The sequence below is a fragment of the Chionomys nivalis genome, chromosome 23, assembly GCF_950005125.1.
Source record: "Chionomys nivalis chromosome 23, mChiNiv1.1, whole genome shotgun sequence".
NCBI classification, from domain to species: domain Eukaryota; kingdom Metazoa; phylum Chordata; class Mammalia; order Rodentia; family Cricetidae; genus Chionomys; species Chionomys nivalis.
This window is the reverse complement of record NC_080108.1, coordinates 41,264,625-41,269,622: the sequence shown is the minus strand read 5'-3', so window position 1 is coordinate 41,269,622 and position 4,998 is coordinate 41,264,625. Positions and strand designations below refer to the sequence as shown.

Sequence of the window (4,998 nt, the reverse complement as noted above, 5' to 3'; positions counted from 1 at the left end):
CTGTAGACACTCCGTCCTGCCTGCCTCTGCAGTCACACAAACCTCTCTGGTGACAATAGCTTTGCTTCCAGCTGGCAGGGTCTTATCTGAGCCGTGGAGATGATTAACCTGCGGGCTCTGTGTCTCTGAGCACCACCTCTGCACTCCTCTCTTCAACACCCGCTCCTGTCACTAGTTCCCAGCCCTCCGCGGCAGCTCCTGAGGGTCCTCTTTGCCTACCCTCTGTCTTGCCAGCCTCTGCTTTGCTCTTGAAGAAGAGGACCAGAAGGGCATTGTGCTTGCCCTTCAGACACAGGACCCTCTGGAAGGCTGGGAGCCTGGATGGACAGAACAACACCCAGGTCAGAGCAAAGAGAACTCTGGGGCACAAATGCCTCTGAAGGCCAGAGATCAGAGTCAGTAGAAGTCAGAGGACCAGGGCCATGGCTTGATCACATGTCAGCATGCAGCCTTTTTCTGCCCCACTGGCTCATTTTATCCTCTCCTTGCAGAAAGAAAAGCAACAGAAGCTGCTGGGCCCCAGGTATACATGCACTGAACTGGATATCACAGAGGAAAACTCACAGAAATAGAAATACTGTAAGAAGAATGAAAACCAAAGAACCTGCCCTAAATACAGCCAGTCTCTTTATCCCAAATGTTAGGCATCCCCGGATATGTGGACACTTAGGGTCATTGCTGACAGCCTTGTGTTTAGATGAGCAAACGGGCTCAGAGGAGTGGTCAGTTGTTTAGTATTACAGAGATTTCACACTCAGCTAAAATATAAAATAATTTAAGGACGTGCATGCTTCCTGAATGAATTTTGCAACAACTAGCAAGTTGGCGCAAAGGAACAGCACTTCATGCACTAGCAGAGGCTTTTAAAGGCCTTTGTCCAGCATCGTCACATTTGATAGTCTAAGCTCTGTTCCAGGATTCTATGCTTTACAGGTGGGAAACCTGAGGCGCAGGTTAATGGATTTCTCTAAAAACGAATGAATTACTCTCTCTCTCTCTCTCTCTCTCTCTCTCTCTCTCACACACACACACACACACACACACAAGAGAGAGAGAGAGCGAGAGAGAAACAGAGACAGAGACACAGAGAGAGAGAGAGAGAGAGACAGAGACACACAGAAAGAGAGACAGAGAGACAGAGACAGAGAGGTCTGTTTTTAATTGTTCCTATATGCCCAGCATTTTTTAAGTCATCTCCAGCTCTTCTAAAGGAAGGCACACTGAAGATGCTCAGTAAATATTTGCTGAAAAAAATGAAAGAATGAATGAGAAAGTGAATGGAATCCAATCAGATCACGAATGGGAAAGAGACTTAAAGGCTGACGCAGTCTCCAAGAGATTGTTAAAACAATTATCATCTCCACCACTCTGTCTCCTCTCAACTTGGCTAATTTCATGCCGGGAAGGAGGGGCTCCTTCAGGTGCCCTAGACCCTCGCATCTGCACCTGTCCGGGTACCCCAGTCAGTTCATCTACTAGAGCAGGGATGGTGAAGGAATAGGGGCCCAGCAGGCCGCCTTTGGGAGGGTCGTGGGAGGAGCCCCAAGAGAACAAGGCTGGCGGGGTAGGTAATGCGGGGGAGTGGGGGATAGGATGACAGCGACGAGAACCCTAGCGGGGCGGGGCGGGCCCCGCACGTCCCAGCCTGGCTGCAGAGGAGCGCCGGGCCAGCTCTGCAGAAGGCGGCGGCTGGCTGGCCCGGACGGTCACATCCCGCTGCAGGGGACCAACCTTGGCCGCCACACTGTCCTCTGCACCTGGGACGCAGGCCAGCTGCCAGGCATCGCCGGCAACGCCCCCTGCTCCTAGACAGAATATGCGCGGCCCTCGGGAACGCTGGGGGCCCCGCACACCCGCGGCCCACGGCCACTCCACCTCTGCCCTCTCTGCCCGCAGCTCAGCCGGCGCTGCCCGCCTAGGCGGGCCCGCGTCGGGATGGGGTAGGGCCAGCGCCAGTCCGGCGACGGGCCGCCCCCTGGGCACCGAACAACCCCCCCGAGGCCTGACCGACCACGAGGACCCGGCAGGTGGGTGTGGGCTGATCCGACTGCGCGAGTGTGGGCTGGGGTGGGCACCAGGGTTATGCGGAGGCGGGAAAGGCGCAGGGAAAATGGGCTATGGGCCTTGGGAAGCCTGGGAGAGCTGCTGCATCCTGCTTGCGTTCTGGACAGCTCCTGACCCCCACAACTCCTGCCTCTTCCAGGATCCCCGCCTGGATGTTAAGGGGATGCCTCGGGGCCCCTCGGCGAACTCGGTGGAAACCATGGCTTCTTTGATGCCTCTTTCCCCATATCTGAGTCCCACGGTCCTCCTGCTGCTCAGCTGTGACCTGGGCTTTGTGCAAGCAGGTGAGTGAAGAGAACGCCCGCAGTGGGGGTCCGTCAGAGCTAGTGTGGAAGTGAAACCTCTTAACCTGTCAACACCCTGGCACCCCCAGACCGACCTCCCTCTCCTGTGAATGTGACGGTCACTCACCTCAGAGCCAACTCGGCCACTGTGTCCTGGGACGTCCCAGAAGGCAACATCGTCATTGGCTACTCCATTTCCCAGCAAGTACGAATCACCCTGTTTCCCCAACCTGTGCCCTTGGGTCTCTGAACACCCCTGCACATTACTCCTTTGGAGTGCTTGGATGTTACAGAATCCCGAGTTAAGCCTCATGGTCAGGGACCGGGGCTAGGTTGTTCTCCTTTCTCTACATCTTCTTGCAGCGACAGAAAGGCCCTTTGGGCAGCGTGTAATCAGGGAGGTGAACACCACCACTAGGGCCTGTGCTCTTTGGGGCCTGGCTGAAGACAGTGACTACACCATGTGGGTCAGGAGCATGGGCCTCCGGGGAGAGAGTCCTCCTGGGCCCCTTGTGCACTTCCGTACTCTCAAGGGTTCTGACAGGCTGCCCTCCAACAGCTCCAGCCCAGGTGAGAGCCTGTGTTAGAAGAGTCTCCAGCTTTTGAACCGGGTTTTAACCTCTCATTGACTTGCTTAACGCTAACAGCATTCTAGCTCAGATGAATAGAAAGATGATATAATTTGTTCTACTCCCAGGGACAGAAAGCAAAACAGGTGGGCAGGGGACCAGCTACAGAGACACTGCTAATGAATCCTTTGGGGGGGAGGGCTTCCTGCTTCCTTTCACCCAAGCTCACATCACACCTGCCTCGGCCTGCATGAGCAATTTCTGTGATCACCCACTGGTATCTAAACATTGCCCACCACGGGCTTCTTCCTGAGAATGGCGATCGATGATGGGTCCTGCTGACTCTAACCCCCAGCATCTCCCTTCTGTACATAACAGAGCTGTCCAGTGGGTCCTCTGTAACCCAGAGGATGGTTCTCTCCTTAGGAGACATCACAGTGGAGGGTCTGGATGGAGAGCTGCCATTGCAGACCGGGGAAGTGGTCATCATCATGGTGGTGTTGCTCATGTGGGCTGGTGAGTACCGGATGGGGTCCATGATAGTGGGAAGTGGTGAAGGTTACCCATCGGGAGAAAAAGGAGAGAAAAGGAGTGTGTGGGGGGGGGAATGGCTGGTGGAGGGAGGTAATCAGGACAAGTTTGGGGAGAAAGAGAGAAGGCTATTGCAAGGCCAGGGTTGACGGTTGTATGGGCCCCAGGGATTCCAGGATTTTCTAGAAGTCGTGCGGCTGTTACAGCCTCAAGGCTGTGAATGAGAGGTCAAGATCAAGGCTCAGATGGTATTGTTGTGTTTCAGCTGTGATCGGGCTATTCTGCCATCAGTATGACATCATCAAGTACAACGACTCCAACAACAACCCCAAGGAGAAGGGGAAGGGTCCTGAACAGAGTCCTCAGGGAAGGCCAGTGGGGACAAGGCAGGTGACTTGGGACGAGTGAGTGTGAGAAGGGTGATCTGGGTGCCCAGGAGTATTCAGTGAAAAGCAGAATAGGCAGCAAAGGGGGGTGGGGCGGGAATGGGATGTCTGGGATGAAGGAGTCCAGAAGGCGGGAGCAGCACCTTTACCTGTCTGAAATTTGAGATTTGGGTAATCTTCTCTCATAGAAAAAGTCTCCTTCTATCAACACCATCGACGTTTGGGTGAACTGAGTGACTGAAGAACCAGAACCAGAACCAGAAGAGAGATGCACTGATAATGGGGGGTGGGGTCAGGGAAGCCTAAGTTGGTGATCTCTCTGAGACTCCCACAAGGCTGTGCACTCCCATAATCCCAGGCTGGTACCCATCCTCTTTCCACTGTGAGCAGAGCCAGAAGGTAGGTCTGTTAGAATCTGTACCCCTGGACCTGGGAGTGGATATCAAATGGAACATCTCCTATCCCCCAAGTCCAGGGGAGTCATTTATTCGACCCTATCCCAATAGGTCCCAAATGGGGCCCCATCTCACCTGCATCAGGACCATTGGCATCCACTAGCTGCCCCTACAGCTTGCCTCTGGGCCTTAGAGAGGGGTGTTTCTGTCTGTATTGCCCTCTTCCACGGAGGAAGAGGAAGCAAGCATCTGGGCCTCAAGGCAGATGCCACACTGCACTACTCCAATGTCTTCCACGGAGCCTCAGGTGCTCCCCCCTCACCTGGCAGCCCCTCCCGCTGCTGGTGATCTCACCCCTGGGACATTTTTCCAATAAAGGTTCTTGGACAAACCGGAACTGAGTGTATGGTATGCTGAAGACATCTCTACACCTTCTCAGTTCTCCAAGGGTCCCTCACGCCACCACCAACTTAAAGGAACAGACCCATTATAGGATGTTTGTGTCCGTGTTTTCGTCTGAGACGGGTGGAGAAAAGACAAGGAACGGGTACAGAAGCTAGAAGGATCCTTTCTTTGGCTTTGTTGAAATGTGGGGGAGGGGTGCAATGAGAAGACACACAAGTTTTTGCACCAATGGAAACTAGGCCATGTCACCATAAAAGGGCCAGTAGATTTTCTTTCTTTTATCTTTGTCCAGGACCTTGTGCATACCAGGCAAATGCTCTACCACTGGGTTACAAAACCGACCCCCTCCCCATTCTTTCAACTC

The 4,998-nt window shown here is 54.0% G+C and overlaps 1 pseudogene; it reads left to right on the top strand.

The window, feature by feature from the left end:
- The first annotated feature begins 1,919 nt into the window (after positions 1-1,919).
- LOC130865238 (fibronectin type III domain-containing protein 4-like) lies at positions 1,920-4,541 on the top strand (annotated as a pseudogene).
- The last annotated feature ends 457 nt before the right edge of the window (positions 4,542-4,998 follow it).